This window comes from Octopus bimaculoides, chromosome 3 (assembly GCF_001194135.2).
Source record: "Octopus bimaculoides isolate UCB-OBI-ISO-001 chromosome 3, ASM119413v2, whole genome shotgun sequence".
Lineage (NCBI taxonomy): Eukaryota > Metazoa > Mollusca > Cephalopoda > Octopoda > Octopodidae > Octopus > Octopus bimaculoides.
In genome coordinates this window covers 110,964,363-110,972,239 of record NC_068983.1, presented here as the reverse complement: position 1 = coordinate 110,972,239, position 7,877 = coordinate 110,964,363, and positions in this window count along the sequence as shown.

Genomic DNA, 7,877 nt, shown 5'->3' with positions numbered 1-7,877 from the left:
ATACATACACACACACACATATATATTTATATATATATATATATATATATATGCCAGTGGTCACTGAGGAAACGCGAAAGAATTAGGGAGATGAGAGAAGGTTTTTGTGCAATACGTATTCCTATGAATAATAAATATTTACAAGTGCGAGCAGGCTATGAACAGTTGCGTGCTAAGCTGTGTGCTGTGCAAAATACTTTGCGGCATTTCATCCGTCTTTACAATCTGAGTTCAAATTCCACCAAGGTCGACTTTGCCTTTTATTCATTCCGGGCCGACGAAATATTCACAAGTTATGCACTGGGATCAATGTAATCCACTAGTCGCCTCTTCCAAAATTTTCGGCCGCGTGCCTATATAAGAAGGAACTATCGTTGTCAGTTGATTTTTATATTTATTTCTATGTAAGTTCGTATGTGTTTATGTTTGTGTTTTTTCCTCCATCGTATGGCAGCCAGTGTTAGATCACTTTCCTACACGTAACATACTGAGCCGGCAAAAGAAACCATTAGTATATGTATAGACTTTAACTGATCATTGGGAGCGAGTTTCTTTGTTAAACGCGAGAAAGCCATTCTCTCTCTTTATACTCTGCTAAGCTCAATGAAAAATATGAATTCTAGAAGTCAGTTGTAAAGTTTGAGATTTTTAATTTAGTATTATACTTTTACTTAGATCGGAGTAAATATTGAAGAGGATTACTAAATTACTGAAACTATTTTTAAATATTGACCTGTGTAATTTTTCGTATTAACCCTAGTATTTCAAATAAACTTACTGGCTTTACTCCTTTAAAACTTGGAGCAAGAGAATAGGATTAAAGAAATTTTATTTCACTTCATATAGGCGATGAGCTGGCAGAATCGTTAGCACTCCGGGCGAAATGCTTAGCGGTATTTCGTCTGCCGCTACGTTCTGAGTTCAAATTCAGCCGAGTTCGACTTTGCCTTTCATCCTTTCGGGGTCGATTAAATAAGTACCAGTTACGCACTGGGGTCGATATAATCGACTTAATACATTTGTCTGTCCTTGTTTGTCCCCTCTGTGTGTAGCCCCTTATGGGCAGTAAAGAAATAAGAAATTTTATTTCACTTCCTCTCCTAGATGAGGATGAAAATTTATTACAATAATCTTGAGAAAGTGACTTTAAAACATTGGAAAAGATCCATCAATGTTAAACATGTTGTTATTTATAATCTAATATTAATTCCCATAGACAGAACATAAATACATATTATTTTATAATTGTGTATCACCTTATCTTCCTGTTAAACTTAATTGCTGTCTTAAATATGCAAATTTAAATTTGCAAAGTTAATAATATAATTGTGTGTATACATGTTACACGAAGATGAGATTAGTCTTTAGAATGTAGGGTTTCCAAAAGACCTTATGCAGAATATAAATGTTATCCTGACATGTAGATAAGCTTTACACTTTTACCATATATTTCAGGACTCAAAATGATAAGTTGTTTTAATGTGAGTCGATTATTTATGTTCAAGCTGAAACTGAGAAACAAATTAGTTTGTGTTCAGAGCAAAGTTATTCATTCTTTTTCATAGTCGAAGTTCCCAAAATGTGTTCTTTTTTTTAGGTGATTGATTTTTCACATTGTTATGTATTCCCTTTCTCATTTATGCTGTTTTCTTACTTTCGTTATAAAAATGAAGTAGAGATCGTTTTATCAAAGCTGCTTACTTGAATATTTCCACGGGTATTTTTAAAATTTTCTCTTAAATAACAAAATAATTTCTTTCTCACATACTTTAACAAGATTTATTTCTTTACTTTCGGTATGTTATTGTCATTCTGTACACAACTTGTTCCATTTATTCAATGTAATCTGTACTTAAATTACATTTTTATCTGATTCCTTTCAGCTAACCATATATGTTCAGTTTTCTTGCTGAAACTCACAGCATGCTTATCAGTAATCGTTCACTTTTTCGCCTGTTTCCTCTTTCTGAATCTAATTCTCTTTGCGATCAACCGATTTTGTCTTATAATTACTTCAACCAATGAGGGTTACAAGATACCCTCATATAAGATTGCAAAGCAATAACATTTCCCTTCACAGGGGAATTAGGATTTAGATAAATATTTCAAAACTAGACGTTCCATTTTAGTTCGTATGCAGACACAATTTTCCTACCATAATTTGTATCGGAATGTCTAATTCTAACCTCCGTTACGAGCAATATCAAACTCCTATTATTCTTGAACTATTAATCTCTATTCGAAATAATTATATTATCCCTGGTACATTTAGAAATTGGAGTAGGAAATGCCGTGAAAAGTCTGTAAAAGTCGGTATTGTATGATGTTTTGCTATTAAATAGTAACACCACATTGTTCTTCATTTAAAAATCAGAGAAAATTAAACAGTTTACTCAGTTATTTAGAGTTTAATTTCCCTCACACATTAAATATTTTCTTTGTTTACATATGCCCAGTTTATTCTATTGTAAACGCAAAATGTCAGTAAAAGAGCGGCTATAATAATTAAAATGTATTTTCACAATGCAGCTGATATATTAGAAATCAGTTTGTAGGGAAATGAGAAATATAATGTAAATAATATGAAGAAAAATAAAACGTACACAACGTGAAAAAGAAATATATAAATTAGAAAAGTGATAAAAGTATTTGAACGTTCAACCTTTCGCCACAATGACTGGTATAACTGATAGATATAAATGCTTACCTATTGCTGATTATTCATTGGTTAATATAGAGTATTTTTGATAAGGTAGGTAACAAATTTACGAGTTTCAATATTTTAGTGATGTAACACTGTAGAATATACATTTCTAAGACATGCTAAGCTTGAAATGATTTCCAGGTTCCTGGATTATTAACAAGGGTTATTAATTGCATTCTCTGTTTTTATGTTTTATACTGACATTTTGTGCGTAAAGTCTGCCATTCTTCTCTTTGCAATAACAAGAAATATTGCCAAGAAACAAAGAAAAAAAAACAAACAACAATCAAAGGAACAAAAACCAGTTATAAGTTCTTGTGTTCACAACCAAATCTACTTCGAGAATTATTGGATTTATTTTCTGTCTTTCTGTTGAGCTGTCGCCTTTGTCAAGGAAAATAAAATCAAAAAGAAAAGTATAGCAGCTGAAATTTGAAAATAAACCAGCTTGGGCCAGAGATGTTACACGATAAATAGAATTAGTAAAATTCAGTTGAAGTGGCACAATGCATATCGAAATAAATATACGAGAGGTGTTAAATTTACTCATTTCCTCTCAGTTCGAAGAAATAGAGTAGAAACTGTACTGGATGTGAACACAACATATTTCGGATCTTTTTGGTTTGACGGGCAAGACTTGTTTTCTTAACGAAACACTTTCAAACTTGGGATACTGGTAGAATGTGTCATATAAGACATCTTTTTCTCTTAGCCTTCTTAACAAAAATTACTTTCTAATAACTTATTTCATGTTAAAGTTGTCGTATTTCTGTAATTTCAACCAATCACTGACGTCTATTCAGCTGAATATAGTTACTGCTCTTTTTATAAACAATAATTTTTACCGGTGTTAAGAGTGTTATTCCCTGTTTAATTATATCATAATTGCCTAGTAAGGGTTTAGGGTTTTAGGGTTCGGGTTTTAGAGTTAGAGTTAGGGTTTTAGGGTTAGGGTTAGGGTTATGGTTATGAGTTATAGGGTTTTAGGGTTAGGGTTAAGGTTATGGCAAAAATAATCATAACCCTAACCGTAATCCTAAAACTAACCCTAACTCTAAAACTTGAACCCTAACCCTAAAACCCTAAAGCTAAAACCAGTACAAACGCACGAACGATGTCATAAATAACAGTGACAAACGAAATATATACAGCTGATAGTTGTTGTTGACAACGGATAGTTTTTGTTGACAAACAACGGCACTAATTTTATTCATGGGAAAAGATCCCCTCACGCCGTTGTTTACATTCCACGGCGTAATTGTTTTCACCTCAATAGTCGTCAGTGATTGGTTGAAATTACCGAAATGCGACAATGTTTTACATGAAATAACTTCGAATACAAAATTATTTATGTGTTCTATAACACAGAATATACAAGTATTCGAAGTTTGAAAGTGTTTCGGTACCAAAAAACACTACATAAAAAAATGTTGTCCGTCAAACCAAAAAGATCCCATATGTCTGCTTACGGTTTACAGAACAATATTATATAACTGCTGATCATTTTCGTAAATGCATACTTCTTTCTTCGTTCCACATATATTTTTATAGCACGCTGAAGATTATATAAACTTATCTCTCTTCCTGTTTATAAAACAAGTAGTGTTTAAGCTGAGGGAAATATAGCTGCTTTTCTATGAGACAGAAATAGTTTAAAAGTTTCATCGTTGGTTCAAATAAACGAGAGAAAATATAAATTGACTGAGTTCGTATATTGCCATTAAAGGTGAACATCCGTATATTTATGTACACAATAAATTTCTAACCCAATATAGTTTTAAACAAGTGTAAGTGTACTATTTAAATGTTTGAGAATAAAACAGAAAAGACAATCTTGGACGAATTATAGAAACATTTCAAACCCATTCAGAACCAGAAAGCCTTGATGGAACAGGTCCAGTAATACAACCCTTTTCTGCTTTGATTATCCATTCAATAAGGGTACATGTGATTTGAGAATATTTGGCTGTTATTTCTTTTTGGCGCATCAGACTTTTGAGTTAATTATATAGAAAGGTTTCGTTAATACAGCGGGTAGACGTTCTAGCTGAAAGTATATTTGTTAGTAATATAAGAAGTGGCAAAGAAGTGGTATTTTGTTTCCCTTTTAATTTAAAAGGTTGAGTTTTTTTTAAGCAAAGCGTGGATGGTGTTAACATTTAATTGGTGCATGTCGGTAAGTTGCATCTGTCATTAAGGTAGTACAAGTACGAAAAGAATTCCGTTGTCGTAAGAAATGGCTGTGGGAATTGTTCAGAATTTGACGAAATGCGTTAGAAGTGATTGTAACGTGTAATTTTAGATTGGTAGCTTTCATAAACTCACAACATTTAGAAAATTTGTGTTGCCGATGTACTGTAAAGTACCATTTGAGAGTGTGATATTGCTTAGAAGTCATTCCATAGAGGAAATTATTTCGAAAATGAATATAGTGTATCCCTTATCCCAGATTCTTTTGTTACTAGTTTTACTTTCCTAGCATGGAAGTATGAGGAATTGCAATGTACAGTACATGAAATCGAAATCTCGCAGAATAAGATTATCGGTCAATAATACAAATTCTAACGAATATATGACTCAGTTAGTGGATTATCATCCCATAGCTTCCCATTCAAATAATAATATTTTCGAAAACATACATTTGCTTTGTACTGAACATGAATATAATTGCTGTCTAGCATTTTAAAACCTACAGCGAACTAATCAATACAATACGGTTAGATGAAAATAAAATTATCTCTGAATATAAGAAACTAAGCGTGATAAATAAAAACAAAACTTGAAGGAAAACCAAATTATTTCAAGCAATTTCATTCTATTGGGAATTTAGATTTCAAATATTTGTAGAGTTTACATAATTCAATAGGTTTGTTGCTATAAGCGATTTAAGTTCACTATCACACATTGATTGCTTGCCAATATTCTTTCTTTTATATATTTTGCTAAATCGTATGCAATCGCTTCGAGAAAATCATGGAACTTAAGAAATAATTTTCATAACGTTGAAACCTCTTGTCTGGTATGCTTCTTTGCATTCAATCAAACTATTTTATCAGATTTAAATGCTAAGAGTGGCCGTAAAAATTGTGTCTATCAGCCAGTAGGGAAATGTACAATTCTATTGTAATAAATAATGAAATTTATCTTGCTCTGCAATGTGAAGGATTCTCAAGAGTGTGAGCTGTTCCTTTAACAATTGCAAGTTGCAGTAGTATACCAGACATCAAATTTACAAGGCATTCTAAAGTTACTGTTCCTCTTGTTCATATGTAGGCATACATATTTTTATTGCAGAAATGTGAAACGACGTTCTTCGCTGCAGAATGAAACAGGAGTATTGTTTGTATTAAATAAGGTCTTTCTGAGATAGAAACACGAATTCCACTAGGTATGTTATAACCATACAGTTCAATCTATTCTCATATTGAAAAACGTCTCCTGTTACAACCTGCCAACGTAAGGAATCTCATTAACATTCGTCCAAGGGTACGTAAAACGCTAACCTGAGTAATATTTTGTGGGGATATCCACAAATTGATATCCACAAATTGATATCCACAAATGATAGGTCTTATTAAAAAGAGATGATTATTCAAACTGGAATAACGTCTCGTAAAATGGGCATGTAGATCAAGAACTATCTGCAGCTTCCAATACAACTGGCAACAAGTGGGAAGTATGTTTGTAACTCTATTTCATTTATCGAAAACGAAACAACCAAGTTACACAGATACTATATTAGATATATTTTGTTGAAATGCATTTCTGCATTAGCGTTGGTAAGCTTATGATTTATGACCTAATAATTTGTTTCGATTTCCGATGGGAAAGTTTGATTTATAGGAAAACGAAATGGAGTATGTTATGTTAAACGTAACTAGCGAGCAAAGTTTTATTGCAAAGGACAAGTATTTAACACGAAGCATATGTAGACGGTTTCGATTAAATCTCTTCCCACGTGTCTTTATTGGTAATAGAGGTCGAAATAAAATATAAAACCTTCCCAGTGAGATTAACTAAGCCTCTTTAATTCTATATTTCCTTTACACTTCATATGTTTTTAGAAATTATGCTATCGCTTGCCACTCATATGTCGTACTGAAATGTCTCATTCGTGAAAATCTTAGAGAATTTATAACTAGCAAACCTTTTGGTACCAGAAAAACACATGGTGTGTTTTGTTTGATGTGCTCTAGTAATAGTATCTGAAGTCAACTTTCTCATTATATGTGGTATAAATACGTATATTTAGAACTCGTATATCAAATATAAACGATGCATCAACCATGAATTGCAATCACGCTTTTAAGTAAATCTAATGACTAACATGCCATCATCTATTAAATTTTTCATATATCTAAGTAACAATTATTGTTCAGTAGTGATGGCACTGTTGGTAGGTATTAATATTTCAAATATAGTTCCATATTTAGTATCCGCATTACGAATCTTTACAAAAATATGTAGAATTTATGGTACTACTAGAGGATAATGTTATTTTTCAAGTGTTGCCATTAATAGTCTACTGTGGTAAACTCAAATAATACGCAATGAATATAATGCTACATTGAATTCAAAATCCTTGTATTACTATACAGAAGAGTCCTCTTCAATATAGAATTCCTAGTAATTTTTTCAAATACTATATTAAAGGAAAGTTTCTTAATTCCATCACCGGTGACCAATCTCAGATGAGGTTCGTAGATATTATATTTGTGACAAAAGCTGGCTGCAGGACAGGCAAACTCCTGTCAGCAGTGTTACGCGTCAAAAAAGAAAAAAAATACCTTGGTGTTTTAAGTATAACCGTACATTGAGTAGACAAAACAAACATGAAAATGCGATCAAGTGAAATAATCTTCCCTGACAGATATATGGCTTATTAGGTTTTTGTATCAGCGAGGTACAAATTATTTGTCGGATGATAAAAGTAAATCTGGACATCAAGTAGCGGATTAAGTTTATGTACACATGCAGACAGATATACACATACACACACATGCCTGCATCATGCACATATTATAAAGGCGTATATATTACATGCATATATATATATATACATATATATATATATATATATATATTATACACACACATATAGTTCGTAGATGAGATCTAGATGTTCTCCGTATAAAATACACTTTGTATTGCTCAAGATATTTAAACTTGAGCA